Below are 22913 nucleotides of genomic sequence, written 5' to 3'. Positions count from 1 at the left end.
GAGGAGAGGGCTAGTGGGGAGTAGAAAGAAGGGAGAGGAGAGAGACGGGGAGATATGAGAAAAGGGGAAAGGTTGGTAGCTAGCAGAGGGGAGAGAAGCTGGAAGGGGAGGGAGTACCGGGGAGGGGAGAGATTTCTAGCATAAAAACTGTCCACCATAAGTTAGCTGGAAGTTCAATAGGCCACCCACCCACCCCTCACTCTTCTGTCAAGTCCAGCTACAGAAAATCAAGAGGTGTGAAGAGAGAAAGAGAAAGAATTGGCCTTAAAAAGAAGAGAAACGGGAGATAGAGAGAGAGACGAAACTTAAATTATAGGAGAGAAAGATAACGAAGTAAAGATGGGAAATGACGAAAAACTATAGAGCATGACATGTGTGTGGACAGGTTACAAGAGGTATGTCTATGGGTGGGTGGGAGGAGGAGGGGGAAGACAAGGAAAGGAGGAATTAGGGAAGGGGGATGGAGGAGGAGTACAATTTTAGCCCCAGCAGATTACGGTGTGTGTTGGGGGCTGCCGTGGCGGGAGGGACACTAACCCAATCACTGTTATGGAGTCCCCTCACTCGATCCACGGACTCTCTGTTTTCCCGCGTTAATTCTCTCGCCTGACGCCTCCCACTGTTTATCTTTCATTCTCTCGTGATTATCTTTCCCCACCTCTTTTCTTGTGGTTTATCCGTGTTTTTCTTGTTATTTCTCATGTTTTTGTGTGTGATTTTGTTTTCCTGTTGTTTTTGTTTCTTCTCATTTGATTCGTCTCCTTTTCATTATTTTCATTTGTTTATGATTTGTTCTCGCTTTTATTTTTTATACCAATCATATCTGTTATTTTCTCTTTATTTTTCCTTTGTTCTTTTGTTTATTGGAGTTGCTTTACCTTATTTATTCTCTTACTTATCTATGCATGTTGTTATTTTATTTCCTTGTATTATATCTCTATTTATCGTTTACTAATTGTATCTTGATTCCTATTTTCTTTGCGGATTTGCATATCTATTTGTTTTATTTTTATAAATGCATATTTTATTTTCTGATTTGAGTTTTAGATAACATAGGTAATATTTAATAATAATTTAGTACACTATCTCACCTACAAAATAATTATCACCCAGGAACACACACGTAAACGCTTACAAGACCACCAAATTTATCATGTCTAACTTTTTCTTATTTCCATATTTAATTAACACTTTAACATGAGTACGTCCGTTAAAGTAACACCAGACAGTTTTTATTATCATATTTACTATTACACTTAAACACTTACGATAAAGGAAACGGCGAACCAAATTTTCTGTAATTCCTATATTCATTTTTCGTTGCCGCGCGGGTGAGCCAAACGCTTTTAGATACACCAAAACAAAACCCCAGGAGAAAGGGAAGTCACACAGTCGAGGGTATAATAATTTAATTCTTCTTAAGACGTAGCATAACCCTAACAAAAACATAAAAAGAAAAAATATAATAGTGGATTCTATGAGAGGAAAGAAAATGAAGGTTCATAACAGCGAGGGTTGAGACTTGGCATACCAGATGAAGCTCTTTGTCCTGAGGAAATATTTCTGTTCTTTTTCTGGGGTTTTGTTAAACTCTCAGAGACATTAAAACACACATATAAATATAAAGGAATTTACATAATAAACTAAACTATACTTGGAATACATATAACATGCAAGGTTATGAAATTAATTAACAGCGTGGTACTCGCCCTACTAGGCTAGCAGGTCCATAACACATTCCTCATTAAGCCTGATGCTTAGACAGCCGCAAATTAATTGTCGTTGTTAATGCTGTAAAAAGAACGAAATAATTGCTAAGGTTGAGTCTTAGTGCAATTTGAACGTTTATAATAGCCGTCATTGAAGTATTTTGACTCGGGTTCTCGCATCTTAGCTCGGGAAGAAATTTTAACTTACTCGCCACTAAACACTTGTCTTCGGCCGTACCACAAGTGATGTATCATGTTCTTCACGTCTTCTTAGGGCAAATTTAACGTAAGAACCTTTGAGAAACAGGGTGTTCCAGTCTCAGTATTGACTAAAACTTTCTTTCATCTGTAAAAACTGCTTATATCTGAAAACTAGTTTCATCTAATTTCACTTGTATTTACAAATTATTTATATTAACAGACTACATTTGTTTTCAAGCTAACTTTGTTTACACTGCTCATATTTGTAGACTAATTTTATTTCCAAGTTATCTTTATTTAAAAACTGCGTTTACATACAAACTCATGGTTTAAAAAGTAATTTTATTAAATATAATTCATTTATAAACTCCTTTTAATTGTATAATAAATTTGTTTAAAAACTTTTTTTACAAAGTCAATAATTACAGTTTGTTAACATCATCCAAAGTACAAATTAGTTTTATACTTGAACGTAAAATTCGTACGTGACCGAATTTCCTAATATTTGAAATAATTATTTTCACTAAAAAACTTATGAACACTTACCATCGTGCGTGTGCGTGTGTGTGTGTGTGTGTGTGTTTGTGTGTGTGTGTGTGTGTCATACTAACTCGTGTTGAAGGCCCGGCTGTAAGGTAACACCCACCTCCTCCTCCACACTTTCTCCAGTCGCCCTCTGTTGGGGTCTGTTTCTTTCTCTAACTCTCGGATTTTACGAATGGTGTTGGGTGTAGTGGGTGTGTGGTTGATGGTGTTGGGTGTAGTGGGTGTGTGGTTGATGGTGTTGGGTGTAGTGGCTGTGTGGTTGATGGTGTAGTGGGTGTGTGGTTGATGGTGTTGGGTGTAGTGGGTGTGTGGTTGATGGTGTTGGGTGTAGTGGCTGTGTGGTTGATGGTGTAGTGGCTGTGTGGTTGATGGTGTGCTGGGTTGATGGTGTTGGGGTGGGTGTGTGGTTGATGGTGGTGGCTGTGGTTGATGGTGGTAGTGGTGTGGGTTGATGGTGTTGGGTGTGGCTGTGTGGTTGATGGTGTTGGGGTAGTGGCTGTGGTTGATGGTGTAGTGGCTGTGTGGTTGATGGTGTTGGGTGAGGGTGTGTGGTTGATGGTGTAGTGGCTGTGTGGTTGTGGTGTAGTGGCTGTGGTTGATGGTGTTGGGTGGTGTGGTTTGGTAGTGGCTGTGTGGTTGATGGTGTTGGGTGTAGTGGCTGTGTGTTGATGGTGTTGGTGTAGTGGCTGTGTGGTTGATGGTGTTGGGTGTAGTGGCTGTGGTTGATGGGTAGTGGTGTGGTTGATGGTGTTGGGTGTAGTGGGTGTGGTTGATGGTAGTGGCTGTGTGGTTGATGGTGTTGGGTGTAGGCTGTGTGGTTGATGGTGTAGTGGCTGTGGTTGATGGTGTTGGGGTAGTGGGTGTGTGGTTGATGGTGTAGTGGCTGTGGTTGATGGTGTTGGGTGTGTGGTTGATGGTGTTGGGTGTAGTGGCTGTGTGGTTGATGGTGTTGGGTGTAGTGCTGTGTGGTTGATGGTGTTGGGTGTAGTGGTGTGTGGTTGATGGTGTTGGGTGTAGTGGCTGTGTGGTTGATGGTGTAGTGGCTGTGTGGTTGATGGTGTTGGGTGTGGTGGCGTGTGGTTGATGGTGTTGGGTGAGTGGGTGTGGTTGATGGTGTTGGTAGTGGCTGTGTGGTTGATGGTGTTGGTAGGGCTGTGTGGTTGATGGTAGTGGCTGTGTGGTTGATGGTGGTTGTGGCGTGGTTGATGGTGTTGGGTGTAGGGTGTGTGGGTGTAGTGTGGTGGTTGATGGTGTAGTGGCTGTGTGGTTGATGGTGTTGGGTGTAGTGGCTGTGTGGTTGATGGTGTTGGGTGTAGTGGCTGTGTGGTTGATGGTGGTAGTGGCTGTGGTTGATGGTGTTGGGGTGTGGGTTGATGGTGTGTGGTTAGTGGTGGGGTTGGGTGTAGTGGCTGGTGGTTGATGGTGTTGGTAGTGGTGGTTGTGCGTGTGGTTGATGGTGTTGGGGTGTGTGGTTGATGGTGGTTGGGTGTTGGGTGGGTGGTTGATGGTGTTGGGTAGTGGCTGTGGTTGATGGTGTTGGTGGTGGCTGTGTGGTTGATGGTGTTGGTGGTGTGGGTGATGGTGTTGTGGTGGGTGTGGGCTGTGTGGTTGATGGTGTTGGGTGTAGTGGTGTGGTTGATGTGGGTGAGTGGCTGTGTGGTGATGGTGTTGGGGTGGCTGTGGTTGATGGTGTAGTGGCTGTGTGGTTGATGGTGTTGGGTGTAGTGGCTGTGGTTGATGGTGTTGGTGTAGTGGCGTGTGGTTGATGGTGTTGGGTGGTAGTGGGGTGCGGTGGTGTGGTTTGATGGGGTGAGTGGCTGTGTGGTTGATGGTGTAGGGTGGGTGATGGTGCAGTGGCTGTGTGGTTGATGGTGTGGTAGTGGCTGTGTGGTTGATGGTGCTGGGTGTAGTGGCTGTGTGGTTGATGGTGTTGGGTGTAGTGGCTGTGTGGTTGATGGTGTTTGGGTAGTGGCTGTGTGGTTGATGGTGTTGGGTGTAGTGGCTGTGTGGTTGATGGTGTTGGGTGTAGTGGCTGTGTGGTTGATGGTGTTGGGGTGTGGTGGTGGTGGTTGTTGGTGTTGGGTGTGGGTGTGGTTGATGGTTAGTGGCTGTGTGGTTGATGGTGTTGGGTGTAGTGGCTGTGTGGTTGATGGTGTTGGGTGTAGAGTGGCTGTGTGGTTGATGGTGTTGGGTGTAGTGGCTGTGTGTGGTTGTGTTGGTGTAGTGGCTGTGTGGTTGATGGTGTAGTGGCTGTGTGGTTGATGGTGTGGCTGTGTGGTTGATGGTGTGGTTTGGGTAGCTGTGTGGTTGATGGTGTTGGGTGTAGTGGCTGTGTGGTTGATGGTGTTGGGTGTAGTGGCTGTGTGGTTGATGGTGTTGGGTGTAGTGGCTGTGTGGTTGATGGTGTTGGGTGTAGTGGCTGTGTGGTTGATGGTGTTGGGTGTAGTGGCTGTGTGGTTGATGGTGTTGGGTGTGTGTGGTTGTGTGTGGTAGTAGTGTGTGGTTGATGGTTGGGTGGCTGTGTGGTTGATGGTGTATGTGTGTGATGGTGTTTGGTGTGTGGGTTGATGGTGTTGGGTGTAGTGGCTGTGTGGTTGATGGTGTTGGGTGTAGTGGCTGTGTGGTTGATGGTGTTGGGTGTAGTGGCTGTGTGGTTGATGGTGTTGGGTGTGGTGGCTGTGTGGTTGATGGTGTTGGTGTAGTGGCTGTGTGGTTGATGGTGTTGGGTGTGTGGCTGTGTGGTTGATGGTGGGTGTAGTGGTTGTGTGGTTGATGGTGTAGTGGCTGTGTGGTAGAGGGAGGGTGTGTAGCCAGCCTCACACACCACACACCGGCAATGGCGTGTCACGGGTCACTACGCTCTCCTTGGCCCCCCTCAGCCTCTTGTGATTTGGGAACACTTTACAGGTATTGTCGCCTTCCTCAAATTAGGAACCATTTTATGCCTCCTCCTCTCTCCTTCCCCTTCCTCCTATCGTTCCCCTTCCTTCCTCCTTCCCCTTCCTCCTAGTCCCTTCCCACGACTCCTCTTCCTCTCCTCTCTTCTCCCCTTTCTACATATACATTCCATCATCCTCCCTTCCTTGTTCCTGTCTTCCCTTCCCCCTCTCCTTCTTTTTTTCCTTCCCCTTCCTCCTATCCCTCCCTTTCCTTCTTTCTTTCCCTCACCCTCCTCCCTCCCTCCAAACGACGACTTGCTGGCTGGCGGACCATTACTGTCTTATAACAGCAACCTCATCTATCCCGCAAGGCTCTGTCTGTGTGTGTCTGTCTCTCAATCTGTGTGTCTGTGTCTGTCTGGGTCACATTCTCTGTCTGTCTTTGTCTCTCTCTTTGTCTGTCTGTGTGTCTGTCTGAGTGTCTGTGTGCTCAAGGTCTGTCTTTGCAGAGGTCACAACTAAAGGTCATCAACACTCATGATTCAGTTACTTTACATACAGTCTATAGGTACACAGCTATAGGTACACAGTCTATAGGTACACAGCTATAGGTACACAGTCTATAGGTACACAGAAGAGGTACACAGCTAGTGGGTGTTATGAACGTGTGGGTAATAGTTTAGATGAGGTACACAGCTAGACTATAGGTTTAAAGAGTGTTTTAGTACAAATTAAAACTTGTTTGTCACCTCCAGGTCCTCAGTGTCTGGAGGAGGAACACAACGAGTCTAGTGGACTTGAATTTTTCGTAAGATTTGGTATATTCTTAATTTAACTTAGTATTATATAAACTAACCGAATGTACCTTAAGTTAATCTGACCTGACCAACTTAATCTAACCTAACCGAATGTGGTATTACATATTCTAACCTAAACTAACCAAACCTACCTTAAGTTAATCTAACCATGCCAACTTAATGTACCCTAACTTAATATAACAACATAACATAACTTAATCTAATCTAACCTAACCTAACCTAACCTAACGAAAGTAAAAGTACAGCATTTTAGCGTCTCAACATCACACACTTGAAGACGTGAAAATAACAAACAAGTTTTAATCTCTACTAAAACGCTGTAAGCCCCCCCCCCCCACACAGTACAGCTGCGTACCACTGAGTACTGTTTAAAAAAATACCTCGTGAAAAAATCCTTGACGTCTGAATTGACAAAAAAAAGATGCGTATGATATTCTTCTCTCCGTTAACTGGGTAGAAAATGAAATAATTCCTATTTCTGGTAGAGTCTCTGTGTAAATTTAACGCCATTTTATTTATCTTACGTCGTACCATAGCTGATGTTGTTGTATTGTTCTCAAGTATATCACATCTATAAATAATATTCAACCATACTAACTTTTGAAAATTCAATTATTATTCCGTAACTAAAGTGGCATAGTCACACACACCCACACACACGCACACGCACCCACACACACACCCACACACCCACACACACACACACACACACACCCACACACACACACACACCCACACACACACCCACCCACACCACACACACACACCCACACACACCCACACACACCCACACCCACACACACACACACACCCACACACACACACACCCACACACACACACACACACACACACCCACACCCACACACACACACACCCACACACACACACACCCACACCCACACACACACACACACACACACACACACACCCACACACACACACCCACACACACACACACACACACACACACACACACACACACACACACACACACACACACACACACACACACCCACACACACACACACACACACACACACACACACACACACACACACACACACCCACACACACACCCCCCACACACACACACACACACACACACACACACCCCCCACACACACCCACACACACACACACACACCCCACACCCACACACACACACACACACACACCCACCCCCACACACACACCCACACACCCACACACACACACACACACACACACACACACACACACACACACACACACACACACACACACACACACACACACACACACACACACACACACACACACACACACACACACACACACACACACACACACACACACACACACACACACACACACACACACTCTGACTCCCTTCCCCTCATAAACACACTATCTGGCAACATCTGCAACAGTTGCCCTGAGTTTCCCGGAATTAAACTAATCACTCATAAATTACCTAATCAAATTTATTATCCGCAAAAAAGTACCGCAGATGTACGAATAATTAAAAAAGACGCCAAATACATATATGGGTAATCCAAAATTGTGTTGTAGATATTGAGATAAAAAAAACCTACTGTATCCGTTGTGTATTCAAGAGTATAAACTTAGAAGAGAAAATGAATACAAATCCCTGTGTACTCAAAATAGCACCACGAATTTAAAGAATAATAAAAATGTCTAAATTCCCGTTAAAAGAGAAAGGAAAAACAAATATTCTAGGCATTTTGAATGATAAAAGCGCGCGAAAAAATACCCAATGTAAACAAACGCTGGTAGCATCTGGGACAGTTCCATTGAGATTCCCCGAACTTTATTAATTTATCTTTTATTATTTAAACAAATATATATCACAATCTCACAAAAACACACCACAAATAACAATAAAAAAGTGTAAAAAAAAAAAAAAAGAACAGATGTCTAGGTATTTTGAACGATAACAGAGCAGCCAACAAATATTTCCCGATATTCTGTGTCCGGAGGTTTATCGCTCACATCCATAACGCGAATAACTTTTGCAGCTCCAACACATTTGTTAGTTCCATCGCCGGATACTTTATGACGCGGGGATAAAGTGAACAAGCCATCAGATTTTCATGACAAATGCCTGAAAAATTATATAGATACGTTGTGGCCGCGTGAAAAATTATATACATTCGTTTTTGGTAACTTATAAATTAATATAGATATCCCGTGGTAACTATAAAACGGTATAAATTCATTTTTTAAAAACCTTGAAATTTATATAGATACATTTTGGGCAACTTAGAATATTATTTAGATATATTTGGGCAACTGTAACTTCTGATATCTTAAGTAACTTCTGACTAATTACATACAGCACTAACAGTTACAGGCTGTAGATATAGTAGTTTTTTAAGTAAAGATTGGTGTAAATAGATAGGGAATAGACATAAATAGATACATAGATGAGAATAGAATTAGTTATTATAACCAACTTAACCTGATAATTTAAGTGTTAAGTATTAAGTGAATAAAATTAACAGCCATTTAAGTGTATAAGTGTACTGTAATTCCCTCACGGGGACTGTAACTTGTAGTGCATTAACTTAAGATGCGAGAGTAATGTTCTTAACTCGCGGTAAACTTTTCAATCAGTGTGGCTTTGTGTTGTTAACTTTACCTTAACTGTTCTGTCATAAGACTTTAATGAGTAAATAGATGAATAAATTACTTGGTTACATACTGACATAAACAGGTGTATAATATATTTATATATATATATTATATATATATATATATATATATATATATATATATATATATATATATATATATATATATATATATATATATATATATATATATATATTATATATATATATATATATATATATATATATATATATATATATATATATATATATATAATATATATATAATATATATATATATATATATATATATATTATATATAATATATATTATATATATATATATATATTATATTATATATATAATATTATATATATATATATATATATATATTATATATATATATATATATAATATATATAATATATATATAATATATGTATAATATATATATATATATATATATATATATATATATATATATATATATACATATATATATACGAGCCAAAAAATAAAAAGAACATGTAAACAGGAGGTGAAGTGACGTCACCCTAGAGTAGGAAGTCAAAGTATGATTTACTTCACAGTGGTTACGACCCTAAAAAGTGTGTCAATGTTTTTAATAAAGCAAAAATAAATTCATACTGACTACGAACCTAAATGTATATATAAATGTTCTAACGGGAGAAAAATAAATCACTGACAACGAACCTAAAACTGGATAAATATTTTTTTAATTGGAAAAATTTATTCATCCTGACTACGACCCTAAAAAATATATAAATGTTTTAAATACTTTATAGGTAAAAATGGTTACTGACAACGAACCTAAAAAATATAAACGTTTTAAATACACTATTGGAGAATATAATGCACGCTGACTACGAACCTAAAATATATACACTATACGCATGGTCTACCAGGAGAAACAGAACTTCGCACTGATTACGAACCTAAATATATATACAAATTTTACATTACAACAAAAACAAAGAAACATCAATTTGCGCTTTAATATATATATATATGAGTTAGGCAAATACTTTTACACAAGAGATCAAGGTGTGATGAAGTGACTACGAGCGTAAAATGTATCGTACAGTAACACAGATAAATGGGTTAATGGCCGCCTGATATAAGAACCATATTATATACGGGTTGTATTAAAAGTTTCTATACACGGGTTGTATTAAAAAGATCTATATACTGTTTATAACACTATGTACAGTATTTACGCTGTTGTATTTAGTACTGTTGAGGGAGGTGGACATACACACATACATCTCATACATACACATGGAAAAACACACACGGGCACTTTTACACATACATACACGCACATAAACCCACACGAATGCACACAGACACAGAGAATGCACAAAACACACACGCAGAATACACACACACACACACACGCAGAATACACACAAACACACACACATAGAATACACACACACACAGAATACACACAAACACACACACGTAGAATACACACAAACATACACACACAGATACACACACACACACACACACACACACACGAAAACACACACACACACACAGAATACACAAACACACACGCAGAATACACACAAACATACACACACAGAATACACACACACACACACACACACACACACACAGAAACACACACACACACACACACAGAATACACAAAACACCCACACGCAGAATACACACACACACACACACACACACACACACACAGAAAAACACACACACACACACGCAGAATACACAAACATACACAGAGAATAAAACACACACACAGAATACACACAAACACACACACACACACACACAAACACACACACAGAATACACTCAAACACACACACGCAGAATACACACAAACACACACACGCAGAATACACACACACACACACACGCAGAATACACACAAACACACACACACACAGAATACACACACACACATAGAATACACACAAACACACACACAGAATACACACAAACACACAGAATACACAAACACACACACAGAATACACACAAACGCACACACACAGAATACACACACACAGGCAGAATACACACACACACACACACACACACACACACACACACACAGGCAGAAGGAGGCGGTGTAGAAGGAACAGAATATACCACACTCTTGGCTGAGACAGTGTCGGGTACTGAAGGCTTAATACTGCTGTGTGTGACTCATGGTGGCGTGCAGGAGGTGTGGGTACGGGAGGGAGGTGGAGGTGTGGGTGGTGGAGGGAGGTGTGAAGGTGGAGGTGTGAGTGGTGGAGAGGTGTGGAGTGGTGGAGGAGGTGTGGAGTGTGGGAGTGAGTGGTGGAGGAGGTGTGGAGTGCAGGAGGTGTGGTGGTGCAGGAGGTGTGGGTGGTGGGGGTGTGGTGGTGCAGAGATGTGGGTGGTGCAGGGGTGTGGTGGTGCAGGAGGTGTGGGAGTGTGGGGAGGGTGTGGGTGGTGAGGGAGGTGTGGGTGGAGGAGGTGTGGGGTGTGGGGAGGTGTGGTGGTGCAGGTGTGGGTGTGGGGATGTGGAGTGGTGCAGGGAGATGTGGTGGTGCAGGAGGTGTGGAGGAGGTGTGGGTGGTGGAGGTGGAGTGGAGGTGTGGAGTGGAGGAGGTGTGGAGTGGTGAAGGAGGTGTGGAGTGGTGCAGGAGGTGTGGAGTGGTGCAGGAGGTGTGGGTGGGGTGTGGAGTGGTGGGTGGTGCAGGTGTGGAGTGGTGCAGGGGTGTGGGTGGTGCAGGGAGGTGTGGGTGGTGGGGGTTGTGTGGAGTGGTGCAGGGTGTGGAGTGGTGGGAGGTGTGGGTGTGGGGTGTGGGTGGTGGAGGGGAGGTGGTGGGTGGTGCAGGGTGGTGTGTGGGTGGAGGGAGGTGTGGAGGTGGGGTGTGGGTGGTGCAGGAGGTGTGGGTGTAGGAGGTGTGGAGTGGTGCAGGGGTGTGGTGGTGCAGGAGGTGTGGGAGTGTGGGAGGTGTGGTGGTGCAGGAGGTGTGGAGTGGAGGAGGTGTGGGTGGGAGGTGTGGGTGTGGGGTGGTGGTGCAGGAGTGGGTGGTGCAGGGAGGTGTGGAGTGTGGGGTGTGGAGTGGTGGAGGAGGGTGTGGGTGGAGGTGTGGGTGGTGAAGGGTGGGTGGTGAAGGGGGGTGTGGGTGGTGAGGTGTGTGGAGGTGGTTGCAGGAGGTGTGTGGGTGGTGCAGGGGGGTGTGGGTGGTGCAGGAGGTGTGGGTGGTGGAGTGGTGAGGTGTGGAGTGGTGGTGCAGGAGGTGTGGAGTGGTGCAGGAGGTGTGGAGTGGTGCAGGAGGTGTGGGTGGTGGAGGTTGTGTGGAGTGTGGTGCAGGAGGTGTGGGTGGTGCAGGGAGGTGTGGAGTGGTGCAGGAGGTTTGGAGTGGTGCAGGAGGTGTGGAGTGTGGGGTGTGGAGTGGTGCAGGAGGTGTGGGTGGTTCAGGAGGTGTGGAGTGGTGCAGGTTGGTGTGGTGGTGCAGGTTGTGTGGGTGGTGGGGGGTGTGGGTGGTGGTGCAGGTGTGGGTGGTGCAGGGGAGGTGTGGGTGGTGCAGGGGTGTGGTGGTGCAGGAGGTGTGGGTGGTGCAGGAGGTGTGGGTGGTGGAGGTGTGAGGTGGTGCAGGTGTGGGTGGTGAGGAGGTGTGGAGTGGTTCAGGAGGTGTGGGTGGTTCAGGAGGTGTGGAGTGGTGGAGGGAGGTGTGGAGTGGTTCAGGGGTGTGGAGTGGTGGGGTTGTGTGGAGTGCAGGTTGTGTGGTGGTGGAGGAGGTGTGGGTGGTGGAGGTGTGGAGTGGTGCAGGAGGTGTGGGAGGTGGTGGGGTGTGGGTGGTGGAGGGTGTGGGTGGTGGAGGTGTGGGTGGTGCAGGAGGTGTGGAGTGGTGGAGGAGGTGTGGAGTGGTGGAGGAGGTGTGGAGTGGTGGAGGTGTGGAGTGGTGGAGAGGTGTGGAGTGGTGCAGGGGTGTGGAGTGGTGAAGCAGGTGTGGAGTGGTGCAGATGTGGAGTGGTGCAGGAGGTGTGGAGTGATGCAGGAGGTGTGGAGTGGTGCGGAGGTGTGGAGTGGTGCAGGTGTGGGTGGTGGAGGCGTGGGGGAGTGTTGGAGGTGTGGAGAATGATGGAGCAGGTGGAAAGATGGAGCAGGTGGAAAATGATGAAGCAGGTGAAAATGATGAAGGAGGTGGAGAATGATGGAGCAGGTGTGGAAAATGATGGAGCAGGTGTGGGGACAAGAGTAAGAGGTAGGAAGGCTTGGAGGTGGAGGCTGCAGGAGATTTTGGAGGTGAGGGAAGATGATTGTTAGAGGAGGGAGTCTAGGTGAGAGGGGAGGCCTGTAGGTGAGGGGGAGGGCCTTGTAGGTGAGAGGGAGGGTCTTGTAGGTGAGAGGAGGGCCTTGTAGGTGAGAGGGGAGGGTCTTTGTAGGTGAGAGGAGGGTCTTAGGTAGTGAGGGCCTTGTAGGTGAGGGGAGGCCTTTGTAGGTGAGAGGAGGGTCTGTAGGTGAGAGGGGAGGGTCTGTAGGGTGAGAGGGAGGGTCTTGTCGGTGAGAGGGGAGGGTCTTGTGGGTGAGAGGGGAGGGCCTGTTGGAGAGGGGAGGTTTTGTAGTGAGAGGGGAGGCCTTAGGTGAGAGGGGAGGCCTTTGTAGGTGAGAGGAGGGCCTTTGTAGGTGAGAGGGAGGGTCTTGTCGGTGAGAGGGGGAGGGTCTTGTAGGGTGAGAGGGGAGGGTCTTGTCAGTGAGAGGGGGAGGCCTTGTAGGTGAGGGGAGGGCCTGTAGGTGAGAGGGGAGGCCTTGTAGGTGAGAGGGGAGGGCCTTGTAGGTGAGAGGGGAGGGCCTGTCGGTGAGAGGAGGGTCTTTAGGGTAGAGGGGAGGCTTTGTAGGTGAGAGGGAGGTCTGTAGGTGAGAGGGGAGGTGTTGTAGGTGAGAGGAGGCCTTGTCAGTGAGGGGAGGGCCTTTAGGTGAGAGGGGAGGGCCTTGTAGGTGAGAGGGAGGGTCTTGTAGGTGAGAGGGGAGGCCTTGTAGGTGAGAGGGAGGGTCTTAGGGTGAGAGGGGAGGGTCTGTAGGTGAGAGGGGAGGGGCCTTGTCGGTGAGAGGGGGAGGCCTTGTAGGTGAGAGGGAGGGCCTTTGTAGGTGAGAGGGGAGGTCTTAGGTGAGAGGGGAGGCCTTGAAGGTGAGAGGGAGGGTCTTGTGGTGAGAGGGGAGGGCCTTGTAGGTGAGAGGAGGGCTTTGTAGGTGAGAGGAGAGGCCTTGAAGGTGAGAGAGAGGGCTTTTGAAGGTGAGAGGGGAGGGGTGTTGTAGGTGAGAGGGGAGGGCCTTGTAGGTGAGAGGAGGCCTGAGGTGAGAGGAGAGGGCTTTGAAGGTGAGAGGGGAGGGCCTTGTAGGTGAGAGGAGGGCCTTGTAGGTGAAAGGGAAGGGCCTTGTAGGTGAGAGGGAAGGCCTTTGTAGGTGAGAGGGGAGGGACCTTGTAGGTGAGAGGGAGAGCCTTGTAGGTGAGAGAGGGAGAGCCTTGTAGGTGAGAGAGGAGGAGCCTGTAGGTGAGAGGAGGGCCTTGTAGGTGAGAGGGGAGAGCCTTGTAGGTGAGAGGAGGACCTTGTAGGTGAGAGGAGGACCTTGTAGGTGAGAGGGGAGAGCCTTGTAGGTGAGAGGGAGAGCCTTGTGGGTGAGAGGAGGACCTAGGTGAGAGGGGAGGACCTTGTAGGTGAGAGGAGAGCCTTGTAGGTGAGAGGGAGAGCCTTTGTAGGTGAGAGGGGAGAGCCTGTAGATGAGGGGGGAGAGGGCCTTCTAGTATAAGTAAGAGGGAGAGAAGGATGCTTGAAGGTGAGGGGGTGGAAGTGAGGGGAAGAAAGTACGGAGGTGAAGGAAGGATCTCGTAGATGAGGAGAAGGCGTGGGGAGGCCTGGTGCGGCTCCGGTGACGACACACACACACACACACACACACACACACACACACACACACACACACACCGACAACTGAGAACCCCCAAGAATTTACTCACGGGGCCCCTCGTCACGCCTCCTGCCTCCCTGAGTGCCTGGGGTGGAATGAAGAAGAGAAGAGAAGGGGATGAAAAGGAGAAGAGGAAGAGGAGGGGGTGGAATGAAGAAGAGAAGAGAAGGAGGTGGGGGAATGAAGAGAGAGGAGGAGGGAATGCAAATGAGAAGAGGTGAAATGGGTAAGAGAAAAATAGTGAAGAGTGATGGGATGAGGAGGAGGAGGAGGAGGAGAGGGAAGAGGATAAAGGAGAGAAAGAAGGAGGTGAGGAGAGAGGAGGAAGAGGAATAAAGGTGGGAAAAGGGAGGAAGATAAGGGAAGGAGGAGGAAGGTAGGCGAGGGAGAGAGAAGGAGAACAGAAAATAAGTAGAGGAGAGAGGGAAGGGAAGGTAGGGGAGGATGATGGAAGAGGGGAAGAGAAGGAGAAGAATGAGTGAGAGGAAGAGGAGGAGGTGAGGAGAAAGAGGAGGAGGAGAGGAAGAGGAGGAGAAGGAGGAGGAAGTTAGGGTGATGGAAAGGAAACTTGATGCTGATGGAGGAGACCCATGATGTGTGTGGGAGGTGACAAGGAGGGGAGGGGAGTGAGGGTGGTAGAGGTGAGGGAAAGGGAGGAAAAGAAAGGGAAGAGAGGGAAAGTGATTGATGGAGGGAGAGAAGGGTGAGGGATGTGAAAAGGATGCCGACCCCAGTTCCCCAGTACCCTGAGAACCCAGACCCAGTATCCCAGTTTCCAGTTTCAGTACCCGTTTCCAGTTCCCCTGTTAACCCAGTACCCCGATCAGTACCCAGTTTCCCAGTACCCGTTTCCAGTTCCCGCAGTACCCCAGTATCCCAGTACCCCAGTTTCCCCCAGTACCCGTTTCCCAGTTCTGTTAACCCAGTACCCCAGTATCCCAGTTTCCCCAGTTTCCCCAGTACCCGTTTCAGTTCTGTTAACCCAGTACCCCAGTATCCCAGTACCCCAGTTTCCAGCACCTGTTTCCCCAGTTCCCTGTTAACCCAGTACCCAGTATCCCAGTTTCAGTTTCAGTACCGTTTCCCCAGTTCCCTGTTAACCCAGTACCCAGTATCCTAGTTTCCCAGTTTCCCATACCCGTTTCCCCAGTTCCTGTTAACCCAGTACCCCAGTACCAGTACCCAGTTTCAGTACCGTTTCAGTCCCTAACCCAGTACCCCAGTATCCCAGTTTCCCAGTTTCAGTACCCGTTTCCAGTTCCCCGTTAACCAGTACCCCAGTATCCCAGTACCAGTTTCCAGTACCCAGCCTGTCAACCCAGTACCCATATCCCAGTACCAGTTTCAGTACCTAGTTCCCAGTAACCCAGTCCCAGTATCCCACCCAGTTTCCCCAGTACCGCCTCCCGTTAACCCAGTACCCCAGTTTCCTCAGTTACCCATGTTAACCCAGTTTCTCCAGTACCCCAGTTAAAATGGACTCCCTAAATTTAAAAGGTGACGCTGACATTTTAAACAGATACAGACAGACAGACAGACAGACACAGAGTCATTATTACACACAGACAGACAGACAGACAGACAGACAGATAACCTTGCCAGCGATATTACAAAGAAAACGCAGGACCTCAAAATGTTAATATTAACCTCTTATTAAACCTTATCTGCCTGTCCCTTATATTTTAACATCGGTGGAGGGTATTGGGATTAGTTAACAATGTTCTTAATACAGGGGTTAGTTAAAAATGTTCTTAATATAGGGGTTAGTTAAAAATGTTCTTAATATAGGGGTTAGTTAAAAATGTTCTTAATACAGGGGTTAGTTAAAAATGTTCTTAATACAGGGGTTAGTTAAAAATGTTCTTAATACAGGGGTTAGTTAAAAATGTTCTTAATACAGGGGTTAGTTAAAAATGTTCTTAATACAGGGGTTAGTTAAAAATGTTCTTAATACAGGGGTTAGTTAAAAATGTTCTAAATACAGGGGTTAGTTAAAAATGTTCTTAATACAGGGGTTAGTTAACAATGTTCTTAATACAGGGGTTAGTTAAAAATGTTCTTAATATAGGGGTTAGTTAAAAATGTTCTTAATACAGGGGTTAGTTAAAAATGTTCTTAATACAGGGGTTAGTTAAAAATGTTCTTAATACAGGGGTTAGTTAAAAATGTTCTTAATACAGGGGTTAGTTAAAAATGTTCTTTATAGAGGGGTTAGTTTAAAATGTTCTTAATACAGGGGTTAGTTAAAATGTTCTTAATACAGGGGTTAGTTAAAAATGTTCTTTATAGAGGGGTTAGTTTAAAATGTTCTTAATACAGGGGTTAGTTAAAATGTTCTTAATACAGGGGTTAGTTAAAAATGTTTTTAATACAGGGGTTAGTTAAAAATGTTCTTAATACAGGGGTTAGATAAAAATGTTCTTAATACAGGGGTTAGTTAAAATGGTTCTCCCACTCCACTTTCACCCACTCACTCACCTCTCTCACTCAACCCTCTCATCCTTCTCACTACCCTACTCACCCCTCATTCATTCCCCACTCACCTCATTTCTCCCATTTATCCCTCATTACCCCCACTCACTACCCTATTCACCCCCCACTACCCCATTCACCCCTCTCATTCCTCTCACCCCTTTAGCGCACCTCATCACACATCTCACACCCCTCTCACTTATTCAACCCTCTTACCCTATTCACTTCACCTCACTGCTCCTCCCCTCACACCCCACTCACCCCTCTCGCTCTCCCACTCACCGTCTGCGTCTCCCACAGTCCAGAGCTTCGAGCCCAAGTTCCTGGAGCCGCTACAGAACGTGACGGTGACGGTGGGACGAGAGGCCACCTTCACCTGCGTCGTCGACCACCTAGGAGGTTACCGGGTAGGTGAACTCCGATCCCTGGCCTCCTTGACTTACCTGGTGTACCCGTAATAATCTCCTTTGGCCTCCCTAATGACCTCCCTCTGGCCTCCTTGACTCACCTGGCCTCCCCTAGCACTTCCACCCGGCCTCGTTGACTCACTTGGCCTCCCTTAGTACCTTCCTTTGGCCTCCTTGACTCACCTGGTCTCCTGTAATACGTCCCTTTGGCCTCACCTAACTCAGCTGGCCTCCCCTAGTACATTAATGAGGTCTCGTTGACTCACCTGGCCTCCTCTACTGTAGTACATCCCTTTGCCCTCCCTAATTCACCTGATCTCCTATAGTACCTCCCCTTAGCACAACTAAATAATTCTATGGAGTCACCTAAACACTCCTCCAACCTCCATGAGTCACCTGGTTCTCCCGAGTCACCTGCATGCTCTCCCACAGAGCCCGAGTCACCTAGATACCTATTGCCTCACCTGAGTACACCCCTGGCCAGAGGTACTATGTTTGTACTAACCTGTGTGTGGTGGCGAGGCTGTACAGTAGTCCGTCTCATACACTAATTTCTTTACTTACTGTGTTTTTTTTTTTACTATTTTTTAGGGCCCCGTATATATCGGGGTCCACATATATGATAAGGTTGTTTTAGGTGTTTATTGATAGTGACTCTTAAGATGGCTGTGGGTGAGAACAAAACAGGTGAGCTGCCTGTGTTCAATCCTTGGGCACCCACCCGCCACCGTCCACACCATGTTGCGGTAGGTGCCTTGTGGTGCCTTGAAAACCCCATGCCACGTGTTATAATATATAATTCCTGTGTGTTATGTGGTATGCAGACCCATTTAATAGTGTACTGTTATTATAATATCTTCCGTTAAGAATGTGCCGATGTATTGTTTAATAAATAATGAGTTATATTGCTTACGGGTTAATTTGTGTATAGTGTTTGGATAGGAGCATCTTGCCAGGAAGTAGTGTTTGCCGTAGTGGTGGGTGAGGGGAGCAGAGCGCCCAGCTGGTGCAGGCAGGCCACGGGGCGTCACCCACAGATGGTGCAGCTGGTCTGGTGTGGTAGTGACGCCCCCTAGTTGGAGCCCCTGCCCCCTATCACAGTGCCAGCCCACTGTGTCACGCAGCGCCTCACTGCTACCCACCCCTGTGCCACCAGCGCTGCCAACTCAGCCTAATTAACCTCACGATACAGGAGACAGAGAGGCTCCCTGGCGTATACAAACGTTGACTGTTATTGTTTACATCTGTCATATTCCCGCCTGGGCGGTTGGCAGGAAGCGTCAGAAAGAAAGTAGATTTCGAACATTTATCTTGTGCAGTTTTTATGAAAAATTACAGAAAATTTTCACAGGGATTCATAGATATTTTCTAGAATTTAAAAAATTCAACTATCAGTAATATTTGTTTTTCTAACTTTTGTGGGTATATTTTATGACGTGTATTTTCGTTAATTACCCGTCAGGAGTGTGCTGAGTAATGTAAGCTTAAGAGTACTGGAAATAGAAACTTCTGGTACTGCGAGCCACATTGATATCTTAGGCTTGTGTTCAACAAGGTCCGAAAGATGACTATTGCAAGTAGATGAAGAAGAAAACCACTAGCCTGTTGACTAAGCTAAGGCTCAGAAATAACACCCAGACTCGACTGCCTTAACATAATCATTAATATACAAAATTTAAGGTTCTGATCAGAAAAGGTTCTGCACCTTAACTTAACTTGTCTGTTATTAAATGAACGACTCTAAGGTTGTCTCAATATAGTTATGATAATAATAATATTTGTATGTTTTAGAGTAAGTCAACCAGTTAGGTATATTCTTACGTCTTATAGTAACTGCAGTGTTCACTAAGATAAAACAAATATCAACATGTGGAAATGATAACATATTTGACGATAGTCACACAAACTACCTCTAAGAGGCAGTGTAGGTTAAATAACCAGTTTTAAGAATGAGCGCCACTTGTTAGTTAACGTCTCCCTGCCAGAGTAGTTACAGCTGCAGGGACAGTTGACTTACCTGACATATATTTATATCCTCTTAAGTTAGTGAGCCCGAGTCAGGCTGCTGTTGTTGCGAAGAAGGCAACCAGATACTGCAGATACTGTACTGAGTTGTCACATGAAACTTGTAAGAGAAATATTAGTTCAATGTAAATAAAAAAAAATTCCGTTGAGCACAAGTGTTGTGTTGTAGGAGTAGATAAGTGTACAACAACAGCGAACAAGATTAAGTTTATACTGTAGAACCTTAGGCCACTACCAGCTGTTGACCAGCGCACGTGTGACGCTCTCAGCTGTCCCACTATATTTCTCTATATTCCAGTCTCATATATATATATATATATATATATATATATATATATATATATATATATATATATATATATATATATATATATATATATATATATATAGTAACGTCGTCAGGTCATGACATACAAGGAATGTTTTTCTTTCTACAGAAACTTTTTTTTATAAACTTGACAGTTTGTATCGCAAAAATAGAAAAATTTATAGAGAGGGTTATTCACGGTGCGGCACTCCTGGTTTGATTCAGTTACTATACACCGCCGTACCCCGCGCCATGCGCTGGCAAAAAAGAGAAAAAATATGTTTAAATGTTTTTCAGTTAATCAAATACGAACACTGGTTCGACGTCTGACCCCCGTATTCGACCAATAAAACGCCTAAATCGAATAGGTCCTAAATTTTGAATATACTGTTATCAGCATTATCTTAAAATGAAATTATTAACCATATATACATATTTTTATCCACCCATCATAAATGCAGCCAGCAGCACACATGCAACACCATTGCAAACTAAATTTGTGTCCGGCCATGTTTGTTTACATGTTGCACTTATTCAGATCCACAGGAGTGTAGAAGGCTTTAACTTGGTAATGTTTACATTTACCCATACAATTAACACTCATCGCCTTCGTCTCTACGAACATCAATTCAGGCGCTGATACCACTGCTAACTGTTACGTGGTATCGTCAGCTTAAAACTTAATTTAACAACTGAAAAATGAAAGAACAATGTAAATGAATAGAGGGCGCCCCACTTTTAGAGCAATGATGGGCTGAACAAAGCACAATGGTGCGAGGCGGAAGAATAACACTGTATCATTTGCTTAGGAATGGAGCCGGGTTAGGGGGCCGTGTGTAGGGCTGTGAACATGGGCGCCGGATCAAAACTTAAAAAAAAAAATAGAGGGGTCGAGCAGCATGACAGTTTAAAGCTAATTTTGTGTTCTTAATGGTGAGGACTAGTTGAAATACTCGTAACGAAGGCAGATAAAAAGATTAGTGTGTAATATGTTTGGGTTTTTTAATATGTTAACTGGTTTGTGGTGGGAGATACGGCCCTCCTTCCTACCCCCTTTCTCTCCCCATATATTGACCGTATAAAGGGGAGTTCCACACATGTATGTACGTCCAGATATTGGTGGCATGAGTCAGCCAGCCTGTGCACCACGCACCGCCGGCCAGATGATGGACCCATGACCACCCATCCTGCTGGTTCATCTCCACTCAGCGGACAGGCAGCCAGCCACCCGCGTTGACGACACCCCGCCACAGTCGCTTCAGTAACGACAACTTCACAATTTAATAACGTGGAGATAACCAAAATGTGATAACGCACAAGAGTTCCCGAATTCGATAACGCAGAGCAGATATCCAAAATTCGATAACGCAGAGCAGACATCCAAAATTTGATAACGTAAAGGAAAAAGATTCAACAGTTGATAACCTAGAGGAGGGGTTTCCTGGAGAACAATATCACATTTTTACCTAGGAACAGTTTTGAATATTTGAAAGTCAAGTAAATTCAGCGTGTGGGGGAGGAGCCGAGATCTCTGGACCAGCTTGGGCCGGCCGGTTAAGTGCTGGAATAGTGTTGTGGTTCAGGTCCGTCAGCTTCACTTGATGCTTATTGAACATCGCTGAGATCAGTTTGTAAAGAAGACATAAAAACCCGTTAGCAGTCATCTGAGCTTCCTAAATATATAAATATAAAGTAATATATTGCATGCGCGTCACAGTTAACATTTTGGGTCATCCTGAAGCCCTGGCGGTCGAGTGGCGGGAAAAGGTCTCCAGACTCATCAGTTGTCTGTAGAAACTTGTTTATGGTCATCGTCAGGAGGCATAAACGCCTGACACTGTCATTGTCAGGCAGCAGCACCCTCATTGAGTGTAATGGGTGGCCGGTTACCAAACAAACTTCACTTGACCCGGAAAACAATAACTGCTAGAACAAAGAGAACACCTGACCCAGGGATGAAGATAAAATGATTTTCAGTCACATCCTAGAGTAGAGAGAAGTGCTCTTTTACCGAGGATAATTTGTTTTGTCTTACTTTAAGGTATTGTTTCTTATCCTCGGTTCGTGAAAGTTTACTACGTGTGATCCTTCTTCGTCTCTAACTATCCCTTATCGATGTTGGGGAAGGAAATATTAACCAAATTAATGAGATGATCGAGTTACTAATACTGTAAAACTGGATGCATATATACCATAGGTAAATATGACTCAAACAAGGCTGCATATACTGTAAAATAAAACGTGTCGTAGTTAAAATTGATTTGGCTAAATAAGCAATAACACATATGGCGAGGCAAAGAAAATAAGTCTCCCCTCGGCTACTCATGACTAGGCTATAAGGGTCCAGGGTACTCCGGCTAAACAAATGGCCATTATATAAATACGCCTGGGGTTAAGGATATTGCGAGGCTTGGTAGGAAGTTCCCATTGTTCAGTTTTTTTTTAGTATTCAGCATATGTGCGGTGTTTTACCAATCCCATGATGAAGAAACACAACAATTTCTCTTCAGACGTCCAGTGTCTAGCGGGTTTAACGGTCCTCTGGCCGTGCTGGGACCACTACGCTATTTTCCGATGCCATGTGTCACTAGTTCACCCAAGATTATGCCTACTTTATAAGGTGTGTGCAAGTCTCTCCTCCATCAACCTCAAGGGAATACTCTTGTGGGGTCCAATTTAAGGGGTCACTACAAGGGTTCACAGAGGGCGAGATACTGTTTTCGGAGCCCGTGTGCGTGTCTGTGTCTGTAGAGAAGACATTGTGTTGAGTCAATGGACAAACAGTGACATATCAACTGGTCCGAAATCATGTGAAAAATGTGTGTACATGTTTTTCAGGATCAATTCTGTTGTCAGCATGACACTAATTTTTGGCGTAGACACAATGTAAACGTCTTAACACTTACACACACACACACACACACACACATATATATATATATATATATATATATATATATATATATATATATATATATATATATATATATATA

At 45.1% G+C, this 22913-nt stretch overlaps 1 pseudogene; it reads left to right on the top strand.

The window, feature by feature from the left end:
- The window catches only part of LOC121862711, a 77189-nt pseudogene that overhangs the window by 27265 nt on the left and 27011 nt on the right, over positions 1-22913 (top strand).

Source organism: Homarus americanus, unplaced genomic scaffold (assembly GCF_018991925.1).
Source record: "Homarus americanus isolate GMGI-L3 unplaced genomic scaffold, GMGI_Hamer_2.0 scaffold42189, whole genome shotgun sequence".
NCBI classification, from domain to species: domain Eukaryota; kingdom Metazoa; phylum Arthropoda; class Malacostraca; order Decapoda; family Nephropidae; genus Homarus; species Homarus americanus.
The sequence above is the reverse complement of the archived record's forward strand: the minus strand, read 5'-3'. Positions and strand labels throughout refer to the sequence as shown.